Source organism: Vigna unguiculata, chromosome 3 (assembly GCF_004118075.2).
Source record: "Vigna unguiculata cultivar IT97K-499-35 chromosome 3, ASM411807v1, whole genome shotgun sequence".
In the NCBI taxonomy this organism is placed as follows: domain Eukaryota; kingdom Viridiplantae; phylum Streptophyta; class Magnoliopsida; order Fabales; family Fabaceae; genus Vigna; species Vigna unguiculata.
In genome coordinates this window covers 25,298,073-25,313,629 of record NC_040281.1, presented here as the reverse complement: position 1 = coordinate 25,313,629, position 15,557 = coordinate 25,298,073, and the positions used below count along the sequence as shown (strand labels likewise).

The window sequence follows — 15,557 nt, the reverse complement described above, 5'->3', positions numbered from 1 at the left end:
ATTTGCGCTGCTAGGGTTTGGTCTACGTCATTGCTAAGTTCGCACAAGCTCGTTCCACTCCACGTAAATCGTCCCTTAACCCATACCTTTTCTCCTTTGGTTGGTTCTCGTAGTTCCAGGTGGGGTTCATGTAACATCCCGTCAGGATATTACTAATTTATAAATAATTAAATGGAATAAATAAAAAAAAACAGCGCATTTAATAATACCTCATTTTCCCAAAACTCGGGAAAATTTAAAGCTTTATTAATTGAGCGGATAATTTTTAGAGCGTCTATTACAAAACTAAAACCACAATGACATCAAGTCACCCATCAGGGTTTACAATTGTTTTCAAAATAAATAAATACATATAACAGTTCCCCAAGTCAATCCCCTCTCCGCGACTAAGCTGCACCAGAGTCACCTGCATCACCAACATCTGCTCCCGTGTACCGCGTACACGATCATCGCCACACACACGCAGATAGGGTGAGCTTAACAATTAAATTACATGGATAAAGTTGCAGAATATAAGCATATAAACTCAAGGTATTATACATAACATCAACAGATCACATTGCCCAGTTCTTTAGTTTCTACCATCTGACCCCCAATCAGATTACTCGTATTCTACAATGTCTAAGGATTTCTTCAAGGTGTTTTGCTGCCATACCTATCGGCCACAACCGATAGAGCACGTGCGGGAAAACATGCTACGGATCATACACCGCAACGCCAGGTAGAGTTCCCATATACGAACATAGTCCGTATCGTCCCAAGACTACCAAACTCGTCAGCCAACAACTGAGGAGGGCAATCTATCCGGACCCATCCGTACTGGTCACAACCAGCACACTCACACCGGCAACACTCGCCAACCCGAGCCACAACTCAAAGGTTCCTCGTGTTCATCCGCCATCTCGAGCCACAACTCTAGAGATGCCATTCCGAGCCACAACTCAAGGAATACCACGTGCTTAACCCTTATCCCGAGCCACAACTCAAGGGATACGTTCCGAGCCACAACTCCAGGAACACCAGCAATCTCACCCTTAAAGCATCACTAGACGCACTGTAGATTACAAATTCATAATCAAAACTCAAGCTGCAACAGTATCAATCGCCTGGCGGGGGACACGTACCGCTAGGCGTTGCCAGCTTCCAGACCGCCTGGCGGGGGACACGTGCCGCCAGGCGCCAAGCGCCCCATAAATCACGAATTCTGCAACTACCGCCTGGCGGAACCGTTTCTATCGCCAGGCGGACGCTGTTCCAGAGACCACGAATTTCCTCGCCATCGCCTGGCGGAACCCCCCCTGCCGCCAGGCGCCTCCTGCACCAGAACCCCACTGTTGCCTCTCTACCGCCTGGCGGATCTAACTCTGTCGCCAGGCGCCGTATCAGTACTTATGCAGTACTGGTTTTGGTCAATTACTCTTCGCATCTTGCCCTCACACCCATCCTCAATCCATTATACTCCTAGCTCAGGGCATGGTACTGTTCACTTAGATGAAACTTTACCACTTTCCCTCTCTACTACAACTCTCCACAAAATAATCACAAGCCAAGGAACTCACCCATGGTTGGGTGTCATTCTTATTTTCCCCAATTCTAACTGTCCCTATTCTAAGACTTTATTTCAAGCAGTACCATGAACCCAAGTAACCAAATTACTAATACCCATATTAGAAAAATTAGTTCAACATCTCAGGCCTTTCTTAAGCTCGCTAATTCATAAAACATACCCAACATACGTGACCACAATCAAGGCAGAAAAACAATTTGTGACCCATGGATTTCCCAACACTTATTCCACCATACTGAACCAATTCATTCCAGAATAAACCCTCCCAACTCTCCAACTTTGGTTTCATCCAACCTGGTTACAATGTCTGCGTCGACGCCTGGCGGCAATCCTCGTACCGCCAGGCGGTGCATACCATCTGGCATTTCCAGATTCTTCCCAACGGCACTGACTTCACCATTCTTCCTACTACGCGACTCCTCATCAGCCCCCGCTCATATTCCAGCACAATCAAGATAATTCAGACTCAAATACAATGATCGATTAATCCCACTATACTCTACCAGTATCCAATTTCGAATCATAACTAATGGAATCCCAACATTTAACCCTAGAGTTCTTGTACACTGTTCCATCAAAGTCATCTGCTAAATATACGGAATCTCCATAAAATATGACGTTACATCATCTCTAACTCACCAACCCCTAATTTCCCTCCGATCAGAATCACGTTATAACACCCAGAATTGACGAAAACCATAACTCAGTCTCGCGTCGCCTGGCGGAAATTCATCACCGCCAGGCAGTTCATCACCAAAACCCAGAATGCTCACGAACCTTGAGCCGCCTGGCGGTTCAGGGATTCACCGCCAGGCGCTGCACCCAGAAATCCCCACAATACACATTCAAATGCATGAGCCGCCTGGCGGCTAAGTATAGCCCGCCAGGCGGTTTCTGGAAAAATTCCAGAATTCAACGAAATTATGATGCAGACACAAAACATGCTTAAATTACATAGTATTTCCATACAGTTCAGACCAAACAATCAAAATTAACGTAGAAAGCTCCCCTAACCTGGAATTTCCTTTGCTTAAATTGAGTTGTGTGAGATATTCCAATGATCTCTATGTCTTCCCCTTCTTGATGTGGTCACTCAAACCTCACCAGAACCTCACTCAAACCTCACCAATCTCTCTGATTTTTGTGCTCTAATTTAGGTTACTATTCCAGCTTGCCAAAACCTTGCATAAACTCCAACTTTTTCCTTTTAAACTAGTACTTTAGGTTACTTAAAATATTAAAACGAATTAAATTTCATTTACCCTTTGTTACCACTCAAGTGCATAACCATTTCAACCAATCATGTTTCATGCTAACCATCACAATTCAAGCATCATATCATAACAGAACATGCTTTCATAGATTGAAATAATAATAATAACACAAAAAGTATCATGCATAGGACTCGAACCCAAGTCCTATCACACAATTAAAGTACTCTCAACCATTTGAGCTAGTACTTTACCACGTCATACCAACCATCATTTAATGTCATAATTATTACCCCTCCCGTATTTATTAATTAATTATTTATTTAATTAATTAAATTCTACGGGTCTTACAGTTCACAGTAGTGACCTCATTTCCTTTCACTGTCGCTATATGTAACTCTTAAAACTACTCTCGAAGCTGTTGTGTTTGTGGGGTTAAGCATCAAGGTCCCTTGCTAGCTTATTTCTAGGTAAAGGAAGCTAGGGTCACTAAGTTTAAATTGATTCTTTACCATTTTTAGGCTTATTTCGTGTTTCTGATGTATGTATGGTGTATGTGATGTCTTGAATGAAATATGTGTTTTGCTTCGATGGAATATTGTTGTTGGCCTGCGTGAAACAGTGGAGGGTTCTGGTTTTCTCGCCCAAGCGAGTGTATCTCGCCTAGGCGAGATCTGCAGCAACTCGCCCATATTGGTTGCGCGAGCTGTCGCTCAAGCGACAGGCTCCTGTTTTGAGTGAGAGTCTATCTCGCTCAGGTGAGGAGGTCTCGCCTAAGCGAGAGAACGCGTAAGCCACTATTCCACTCTGCTCGAGCTCTCGCCTAGGTGAAGGGAGCTCGCCTAAGCGAGAGAGACCCTCTCGCCTGAGCGAGACCTTTCAGCCTGAGCGAGGAGTTGGGCGAGGATGCTTTGCTATTTGTTGTTTCTCTTTTCTTGGATGGTTGGCACTTGCTTGATTTGAATTGTTATGTTAAAAGCATGAGAAGAATGATTATGCATGAGTGATATGGTTCATGGGTTGTGAATGATAGGTTTGGTATGATCTTGTCATGTGACTTGAATGAGATGGTTGGTTATCAAAGTGGCATGGTTATGGCATGATAAAGGATTTGATGTGATTATTGGAAATCTGAGTTGTATGTGGTTAGGACGTAATTCCATGAGCCTCGAGGTGAGACTTCATGGTGGTGCCTCAATTAGTCGAAACGTAATTCCATGGCCCTTATTAGTGGGAGTTCATGGTGGTGCCCCATCTATATAATTTAGTAAGGATTCAAGGTAAGGTTGCATCCTAACGTTCTAAGGAGCCAGTTAGTCTCACATAGAGCGGACTGACTCCTGTGGTGAGAGTAGTAGGAGGCTCGAAACCCATTAAGGGCTAACCTTGTGTGGGGGGGTTGAGACATTGTAACACTTAGCTCGGGGGTGAGCAGCTTGATAGAGTAGGGAATCCACCACAAGTGAAAGCATCCGCTAAATCCAACTAAATTATACGTATCTAGATGAGTCGTGTCTGAGTCTTAGTGTATTGTTTGTAAGTCATAACATGATGGGTTGACATATGTATCTTGAACTATGAAATTGTATGTAACTGCATGATAAACTATTTTTTGGCTCTAGCTTACCCTTCTGTTGTTTGTTGTATGTCCTGTATGTGTGATTTTCTCTTTTTGCGATGATCATCAATTTATTGATGTGAGCAAATGCGAGAAACATTCGTGGTCAATAGGGAAGTGATGGTTCCGCTGCGTAGCCTACCTGGGCTGGATTCTACTATTTTGGGCTTTATTATAGGACTATGGCCCATGTATTGGCTTGTCCTTTAAATTTCAATTTGATAACTATTGAACTTTGTATCTTGTTTTGTTTTGGCATCGTCGTCTGCCTTGAATATTGTAAGGAGTAGTGTTTATGCTCAAAGACCGTGCTACTATGTTATCTTATGTAACGTTTTCTTTAATTAGGATTATTGATTAAATGGGACGTTACAAGCACCACTTCTAACATCGGGTACCTGGAATAAAAAAAAACTTATAACTTATTCAAATATATTTGGTCCTCCTACAAAATATAAAATATCATAAACATGCCTATGAAGTGTGGTTAGATCAGAATGAGTTGATTGTTTGTAAATATTCAAACTTAGTTTTTCATGTCTATATAAACGTATGACTGAAAAGTTTTAAATTAAGAAGAAAAGTAGTCCCTACCTTCTCCACCTAAGCATCTTTGTACTCCACAATGTATGGGTTATTCAACTTTGCAATCAAGTTCATCTATTACAAAGGAACTAAGTCACTTTTATGTTGGTAGAAAGAAAACAATCATTTGAAATCAGCTTCACCCAACCTCTTAGGATTGGATTAAAAAGCATGAGATCATTATTAAAAATATCCACTTATATCTATTAAAATGGCATTTGGCTCAAAAATGAAAATGACATGGCATGTGGTGTTCACAACACTTTGTGAGCATAATAACATTCATAAAACAAACATCATTTTTTTGTAAGTTTGATCAACCATTAGACAACAATAATGAGTATCATATATCCTACCAGATTTCAAAAATAAAAATTAATTCAATTTGAGTTTACTATAGTAAATTTCTTTGTTTTTGCAATGAAGATTCAATTTCATGATTTAACTAAATATCCAGGCAACACGTTTATTTGCGGTATCAAAGAGGCATAAGCAGCAATGTCATATTCCTAAATCATTATTGGAATGAAACATAAAATATTGAAAAGGGCAAACAAATAGTTAAGTTGGCCTAATTCATGCAAAGAAAATAAAATAGATTAAAACAAAAGTTAAATAAGTAATTGCATTATGGACACCTAGGATTCCTCAGGTGGAAGGATTTGTTACACCAACCTCTTAGTGTGCAGTACCTGAATGAAAAGGCTGGATTTTCATCGCCAACAATTAAAGACCAACATCAAAAATAGGAAAAATTAAAAACTTTTTCAAACTTTCTTGCTATGGTTGTCCATCATTTAATTGAAAAAATCAATATCCAAGTTTCATAGTTGTTATGGTTTCATCAGCATTCCACAACATATAAATGCCCAATTTTACATGTTCTCATCACAGCAGAATAAGATATACAAAAAAAAAAACTTTAATATAAAAAGGTTTTACTTCAGTTCAAACTACATGATTAACAATAAAAACACTTTAGAAAATAACAAATTATTGGCTCTCATCTACAAATAAATATCCGCTCGCATAATAAATCAGAATAGCGTATACTGCATATAAAGTAGAATGTCACTGACCTAAAACAAAACACAATACAAGCATGAATACAATTACAGAAACCAATACAACTAAAATAAAAGTTATAGCTGTTATCAGAAATTGGTAAGATTTGTCGGTCGCGGTGATTCAGAAACATGGACCAATGTAAAAATCATCATATCTCTTTGCTTACTGATCTTATCAAATAAAGATAAGAAGGGAAAGGCTAAAAGGTGGATCATAAAATTAAACCATAAGAACATCGATTACTATTTTAATTTCAATTGAAGAAGGGTTATTCGCTCAATGAAAGAAAGATTAAAAATATGTTTTGCTTGAGTATCAAATTAGAGCACACTCGTTTTGAAGGCCAAGCTGCGAATGGCCAAATACCTAGCGAACCTGGAGATTTCGACGATGCTGAGAACGAGGTCAAACAACGACGCATCTCGTAGTAGAGAGACTGGACGGAGCTAAGCCAATCGAAGATAAAGACCACATGGCGAGAGATGATGTGTGTGTGACGGAGGAGGCCGACGAAGAGCGCCATGACGGTGTTAGTGATCTCCTCGACACGCGAGATGTGGACATGGATGAGGTGGAGGTCGAGGTTAGTGACAAGGGTGGTGTCAATGGTGTCAACATCGAAGTCGAGGTGTAGGATGAGGTGGTGGGATGGCGATTAGTAACGCTCTACGACACGGGGAGGTAGGCGAAGGAGTTGAGAACGACCGCGGCAGCACACTCAACCTTGCCTTTGGATACACAATGCTCTCAATATCAATGGGGTTCTCAGAACCCTAAAATTCAAAATAGAGAAAAACTGATTTGTATCTTTTTAAGTCAGTAATAGAAAAATAAGAATGAGAGAATGAAAAGCAAAAGAAAAAACGATATATTTATTATATGTATAGTATATAGCGTTTGGAAATTCCATATTTTGAATACAAAATATGGCAGTTAAAATTGTCATAATATAAAGAAAATTATGGCAGTTTTTTAGAACTGCCATATTAAAACCGCCATTATTAGCATGATTTTTTGTAGTGCATCAAAATGTGAGAACCTTGCAAAATGTGGTGCATACTTGGGGATTTTAATGTAGTCAGAAAACTGAATGAGAGGAAAGGTTTACGCATAGGGAGTAGTAGTAAAAGAGAAATGAAAATGATTAGTGACTTCATGAAGAAAATTGAAATGTTAGACGTGCTAATAATTGGTAGAAAGCATACATGGTACATGCCAAATGGTATAGAAAAAAGTAGGCTAGATAGAATCTTAGTATCCCATGAGTGGTTGGAGAAATGGTGTGGCTGCAAACAACATATTCATGATAGACAACTATCAGACCATTGTGCTTTAATGTTAAAAACTACAATAGTTGACTAAGGAGCAATGATTTGTCAAATACTCTGGTTGCCATTTGTTGGTGTTACTTCAGCATGGTTAATGTTCTCAACCACATTTGCATTTTTATCTAGTGAAAGACAAAATAATACACTTGGGCTCTTGAATGGCTAAGAGGTCTCTTTATGACGTCTGAGGGTGGTCCACAAGTCATTGTTACTAACAAGAATTTGGCTTTAATGAATGTTATTAGCATTGTCTTCCCTAAATATTATCATCTTCTGTGTTGTTTCCACATTCAGAAAAATGTCTAGGCAAAATGCAAAATGTTAGTGAATTCTATTGATGCATGGGATGTTGTGCTGCAAGCATGGGAAAATGTAATGGATTATGAAGATGAGTGTAAGTTTACCGATTGTGTTAATCGCCTTCAGCTTGTTTGTTAGTCGTGGCCTTTATTCTTCAAATATCTTAATGACTTATGGATCATTCCTTATAAGAAATACTTTGTGAAGGCCTGGACAAACAGAGTTTTGCATTTAGGAAATAAAACATCAAGTGGGTATGTTTGCATCTTATATATTCATTATTTAATTCATTTATGGTTTATGTGATGTACTATAAAATTTGTATTAGAGTTGAGTCTGCTCATTAAAGCCTAAAGAAAGTTCTTGGAAGTAGTATGGATGACCTATGCTCGTGTTGGGATGGAATTCACTACGTCATTATTCTGCAACATAACGAAATAAAGTCGTCTTTCAAAAGAAGTCTTAACCTCATGAGTGATTCTTACAAGACATTGAGTTATAAAAGGTTGGTGGGATATGTATCTAGATATGCCTTAGAACTCCTTGCTCCGAAGTTAAAAAGAGTTAAGAAAATAGGATTTGATACTAGTCATTGTGGTTGCGTACTGAGAAAGACATATAGTCTTCCATGTGCTTGTGAATTAGCACGATATGACTCTGGGATGATTCCTTTGAAAAAAATTCATATAATGTTGACTAGGTTGACCATCTCAAATGTTTCCTCTTCATAACTGCAAGGGCAATTATCTATTCAAAGAGAATTTGACCTAGTGCTCAATCGTTTCAAAGACGTTGATATTACAAGAAAAGTGACCATTAAATAAAAATTACTTGACATAGTTTGCCCTTCGATGACATTGATGTTGCCGCCAGCGAATAAAATTAAAACGAAGGGTGCACCTAAAAGTCATTGATCTCAAAAGTCAACAAAACGAGATCCCTTTCATATCGAGCATGTTGACGCCTTCATTGAGAATTCATGACACATTTGCTGCAAAGAAAGAAAATAAATTGAAGGCAAAATGTGTAATGCAAGAAATGAGAAGACCCATGTTAGAACAGTTCCATCCGATTTGTCAATCTTACATTGAGGATGTTGTGGATGTAGTTGCTGATGGACATTATAGGTATAGATGCATTGCTGCATTTTTTTGGAACGAGTGAGGAGTCATGGCCCTTGATTAGACATGATTTGTACAAAGAACTTAGTTAGTGGCGTGATGAATACACAACATTAGTTAGAAGCCATGATCGACTTGAAGAACTAAGAAAGTCTTTGCTAGTCCATTCACTATCAAGGGTATAAATTCTATACACTACTATTGACACTTATTTAATAATTATTTTTTATGAAATTATTTTTTTATTATTTCATTAATTATAAACAGGCTAATTGGGACAAGTGGATGACTATACCAGACATGGGGTGTGCGATTGCTAATCGATATAACGTAATCCTAGTATGTTTGTCATCGGTTAAGAAATCGAAGATATTCCCACTTTGTACATCCCCACCTAGTACGCAAAGTCAACATTGACTAATTTGTATCGAACATATTCATGGTTCTCATTTTGTGCAGGTAAAGTTCTTTATTAATTTATAGCATTTATTTTCTTTATTGACTAATTACATGTTCACAGGTTTGACTACAAGAAGGTTGTCGATTACCGATGGTGGATATGATATCATCCAACAATTGTTACCCCTAAGGCAAAGGTGTGGGCATCATTTTATACAAATAGGATGCAGACATTTGTACAATTGATAGATATGAATCGTACTTATGTAGATCTTATGGATGACTGATATTTGTTTTTTGTATTAATTTTTTTAGTGGTGTAGTTTATTTTAGTATATTTAATATTGTAATGTACTGGAAAAAAACTTTTGTAATTATTTAACTTATACATAAAATGGTAACTCCTCTAGTCAAGGGACGGATGTATTTTGGCCTTATTGCTAATAAAGTAGATGTTGTTAATTTCTAATCATAGATGGAATTAATTAATATAGAATCCAACAAAAAAGAAATATGCATATAATATCACACTTCAACACATTTAAGGTCCAACATCAAATACAAATATAAGGTAAAACTACTATCTAAATGTGGATGGTCGTCATCCTCGACCACTACGACCTCTTTTGCTCTCTTCTTCTTGTGTGACATCATAAGCTATCTGTAATAACTCATGCGTCCGATCCCAAACAACTATGCCCTTAATAACATCTCTACAATTTATCATCCTTTGGATGCCGCTAACAATGTGTTTCATGACACCCTGCAACAACACCACATTAATGTAAATTATTTAAGTAATTAATAATGTCAACAAATAAATTGCTAACAGACCAATAAACTCTGATGTCCTCCACACTGGCATGTCATTTGGTAGATTTCAACGAAGTCAAGGCATAACCACAAAACTAGGTCGCTCGTCGTCAACACCACGTATAAGATAAGGATGAAAGACTCTCCTAAACTACTGTAAATATCCATCAACACATGAAAATGGAGCTGATGCGAGCATCACATGAACTATGACATACTGGTCGTAGTGTCTCCATCGATCATCAATAATAGAAAAGTTGACCATAGGAAGTGCATTTGGCGATCGTGGAATAGGCTGCATAAACCCATATTGTTGTAGCACACGTTCCAGCATATGATAGTGAACCATGCTACCAAGCTTGATGAAGCCAGAAAACATGGAAGCTACGATATGGGGTTGAGCAGTTCTATGTGATCCATATGGGGACCATATCACCCCATCATATGTTACAACATCTAACTAGGCTCTAATATCATGTAGAATAGAAGTAACTCGTCTAGTGACAAAACGTGTTGCACGAGGTTCAGTCTGACATATGTATCGCATAACTGTTTCCTTCCCAATGCAAGGAAGTGCTCATATATCCAACTCTACATGAAATAACATTTCATTTAACTATTGATATGAAAACGAAAATAAAAGTAAAATATATGTGGTACTTATAAAAGAGGTAGATATCCAGATAATTGCTTTATTGATGCAAAGCTAGCATCTCCTAGCTACTCATAAAGGTAAACAAGAGCAGCAACTCCCCAAGCATATCTATGACATGTAGGGAGATCTCTAAGCAGTTGTAGGTACTACACACAAACGAAAGTGGCAATCTTATCAGCAAATATAGTGCACCCAACAAGGTGCAAAAGATACACTCGCGTAGAAAACTCCCACAGCTAGTTTTCGCAACAGTTGTTATAAAGGTCTCTTAGTCAAATAAGTCTAACCTGCGCACCACGACAATGATTCAACTCATCTGAAGTCATAGCCAAATCCACACCCACAAGTGTCATCAGAGTCTCTATTGAAGTTTCATAATCAAGTGGTTCATTTGGGCAAAACTCTCTAGCGATTGGAAGATGTATTAGCGACCACACATCATCTAAAGAGATAGTCAGGTCACCAATAGGCAGATGAAAACTATTTGTCTCAGGCTGCCATCTCCCAACAAAACCCAAGATCAACCCAGTATCAGGGTAATCATACAAAACATCGCACAAATGCAACAAGCTAGAATTCAACACAAAAGGCTCAATAGAGACGTGGGATCGTCCAAATCTTTTAACTTTTTTAGAATGATAAACCAATTTCATAATTGATCCTAAGAAAAAAACCAAAAAATAATAAAACAACAAATGAACCATAAAAAAACCATTTTTAAATTTTTTTGACTAACCTAACCCTCCCATATGACATGTGCTACATGATCAACATAACGAGTCAATAAGGAAGTATCAAATGGACCACCAGGAAATCCTGCTCCATCATTCTCAATCCCCTACTCCTACTCCTGCTCCTAAGCTACATCAACATCCTCATGCTCAATAACATCCTCATCATGATGACATGATGGTGGGTTTTGGTCAGGTAAAGCGAGTATAGCATGCTGACCCTTCCTACGAGCTGAAGTTGTTGGTCTCTTTCGTGTAGCACCATGTGCAAAACTCTCGGGTACATCATGTGCAAAAGAAGAACCACCACGTCTTGTCAAACTACCTTGTGTCCTAGGCATATCTATAAAATTAAAAATCAAAATTTATCTCATTTTATGTTTAATCCATCACAAATAAATAAAGTGTTAGGAGAAATCACCAACAAATAAAGTGTTAAGAGAAAACAAGGATGGTTATTTGAAACTATGCAAATACTCCACCCAACAGAAAGTTGAAACAATGCATTTTAAACTCCACAAACCATCAATTGAAAAAAAAAGGAACTGGATGTCGACATCCGTAATTCAAATGCCTCAACCAGATGTCGACATCCGTAATGTTGTAGTTCAAAATCCACATCTGTAATCACATATTCAAGATGCGTGAACCAGATGTCGACATCCGCAAATCCAATTCTTGAACCGGATGTCAACATCCGTAATGGCCTTTTTTCTGAATTCCACATTTGTGTCGCACAAAAGGGGGCTAGGTTAAATTTAAAACTAGGGGTGCAGGGATGGGCTGATGTATAAAGTACAAGAGAGAGAAATTTTACCATTTACTTATTTACTTTTACTGTGGAAGCCAAAGTAGGAATTAAAAAACTTTTTGAGTGTACAGAATAAACCATTTGGGGTGTAGGGAGAAGCCCCCTTTACTTGTGTAGTTTTTTGTTTTTCCAAAAGAAAAATATTTTACAATAGTATAAACTAATTATGTTAAGAGCATATTCTATAATTATCGTCTCTATGCATTAAAATATCATCTATTATTATTTGATATTTACTATATTTATAACGTACAGAACACATAAAAAATATGAATTTTTTATTTTATTTTTTAACATTTAGGGTGTGTTCTTTTTGTAAGAATTGATATGAGGGAGTGGAAGTCAATGATTTTGGGTGGATCTGAGGGTGATGTTTGTATTGTTTCTTTGAAGGGATTTGGAGGTAAGGATTGAGTGAATTTGAGAGTAAAGTTTGTAAAAGTTTATGAGAGATTTAATTGATGTGATTAATTAAAAATAAAAATTAATAGATGAAAAAATAAGATTATCAAATTGTTCTTAATGTTAAAAGAAATATAAAATAATATTTATGAGTTATAATTATTTTCAAAATTTGTTTTTATGATGAATAAAAATTTTAAAAATAATTATTGATTGAAATAAATAAAGAATATAATATATTTGAAGTTATCATCGTTTCCTGTCACACAAATGTGAATTTCAAAACTTCAAGTTCCAAGGAAAAGGGAATCGGTTAAAAACAACATGCATAAAGTTGGAATCAGATCCAACAAAAATGGAACCAGATCCATTTACTTGTTAAGAGCAGTGGCAGATCTTGACAAAACAATTTGGAGGGATCAAAGTAATATAATTCTTTGATGATTAGATTGGATCATTAGAATAATACTTCAAAAAATGGCTCCTCTAATCGAACAATTGGGTCATTAGATTTGATCATTAGTAGAATGCTCCAAAATATGTGAAAAAAAAATTATCATGTTTTCATCTTCACTAATAGCTTTGATTTTGAATATATTATTTTATCCTTCATTAATATACCTAGTTTTTATTAAAAAAATTAGGTTTAATTATGCCTTTGGTCCCCATTTCGGAGTCAAAATCTCAAAATGGTACCCAAATTTTTAAGTCTCAAAATGGTCCCTTTTTTTGTTGAAACGTCTCACGTTTGCCCTTTCCATTAAGTTAAGGTTGACACCGTTAGAGGGAGTGTCACGTGTCAATTCCTCGTTTTTTTGAATTTTTTATTAATTTTTTTTATTAATTTTTTTTTCAATTTTTTTAAAAAAATCAAAAAATTGCCACGTGGCAGTGACAGAGTGATGTTGACTTTCTATATAAATGTACACAAATATTTCCATCAAAATTGATATTTCAAGTAAATATTTTTAACCAAATTAAGTTCATTTAATTCATATTTTACATTGAACTTTATTTAAAATGGTTTAAAAGTTGTTAATAAAAAATAATGTTAATAGAAAAAAATTCGTAGATTAACTAGTTCATGTTACAATAAAACACATATAAATTTAAAATTTGAAAACAATTTTAAGTAAAGTTGAATATGAAACATAATTTTAAATAAACTTAGCTATGTTAAAAATATATAATAAAAATATCAATTTGAATAAAAATATCAAATTTAATAAAAATATTTGTATTACATTTATATAAAATTAAATTTTGTTTCAATTTGAAGAGGGACAAAATTGCTCATTTTTACAAAAATTGGGACTAAATTGAGACAAATTAAAATAAAGGGATCAAATTGAGACTAAGAAAATGACACCTGGCATAATATTGACATGTGTCACTGTCACTGCCACGTGACATGATAACATTTTGACACGTGGCAATTTTTTGATTTTTTTAAAAAAATGACACCTGGCATAGTATTGACACGTGTCACTGTCATTGCCACGTGACATGATAACATCTTGACACGTGACAATTTTTTGATTCTTTTAAAAAAATTCAAAAAAATTAAAAATAAAAAAAATTCAAAAAAAAATTTAAAAAATCGAGGAACTGACACGTGACACTCCCTTTAACGGCATCAACGTTGACTTAACGGAAAGGGCAAACGTGAGACATTTCAACAAAAAAAGGGACTATTTTAAGACTTTTAAAAATTTGGGTACCATTTTGAGATTTTGACTCCAAAATGGGGACCAAAGGCATAATTAAACCAAAAAATTAATATTAAAAAATAATTTATCATAATCTAATAAAAAACTGAGAGATGCATTTATTAAAAGAAAAATATATTATATTCAAGTCACAATTAAAAATTAATTATGAAAAAATATATAATACATTATTTTTTCTTCTATATTCATAAAAAGTGAATATACAAAAGTTCATGAGATAAAAAAAAAATGATGTTAATAACTATTAAATTAATATTTCATATCAAGTGAGACAAGAAAAAGTTACTTTTTTTTTTACTTAGATAAAGGAAGAAAACAAATGACAAATGGGAGAAAAAATAATCTAACTTCTTTTTTCTTCCAAGAAAAAAACATATGGGAGTGAGAGATTAGTACAATATATAAAATATCTTAATAAATATTTGTTTTAATTATTTTTTTATATCAAGTTGGTCCTCTAATTTTTTTAATCTCAATTTAATCTTGATTTTTTAGTTACAATATGATATTTTTGGACGAAAACATAAACAAAAAAAATACATTAAATGGTTTGTTTTACAAAAAAAATAAAAAGACACACAATTTAATTTTTATCAATTTCTAAAATATACCACTTTTAATTTAAAACTTTCAACAAAATTTTAAAATTTCAAAAACATATACATAATTTAAAAAAAATAAAAAATATTTAGGGGACCATGGCCCTCCCAGTCCCTCGGATAATCCACCATAGGTTAAGAGTGTTGCTCTAAACCTTATTTGAGACTATTTCAGTAAAATGACTGAAATCGCTCACATTTCTTCGTGAAAGCGGGATACCATAATGTCTTCAATCTCGCATATCTACTCTTTGCATCAGTTTCCATTAAGTACAAACGAACACAAAAAATATCTCAAATCACATCTTCCTATTACTTGTGAATAGTAATCCAAAAGGACAGTCTTAATTTTATTCTAATATACAATATACAGTCTAGATAAACTACAAAATTAAAAAAAAAAAACAATTAATTTCGTGATGGTCTTGGTCACAGTGTTAGGAGCGTGGGATTATATTTTTCATATTGAACTAAATTAAAGACTCAAGAAAAGAAATTGTGCTGAATTCATTTAAATTTTATTATTTATCATTTGAACATGACTCATAATATACGTAGCAAGTAATTGGAATTAAGATTTCTAAACTGATTTAGCAACTTAGATATAGAAGTAGCTGTG

At 35.5% G+C, this 15,557-nt stretch overlaps 1 long non-coding RNA gene across 1 annotated transcript; it reads right to left on the bottom strand.

Moving 5' to 3' along the window:
* Nucleotides 1–209: 209 nt before the first annotated feature.
* Nucleotides 210–6,855, bottom strand: LOC114177179. The gene is made up of 3 exons (XR_003603104.1): nucleotides 6,416–6,855; nucleotides 4,991–5,056; nucleotides 210–421 (listed from the first exon to the last, which is right to left on the bottom strand). It is a non-coding gene; the product is annotated as an uncharacterized LOC114177179 (long non-coding RNA).
* Between the last annotated feature and the right edge of the window lie 8,702 nt (nucleotides 6,856–15,557).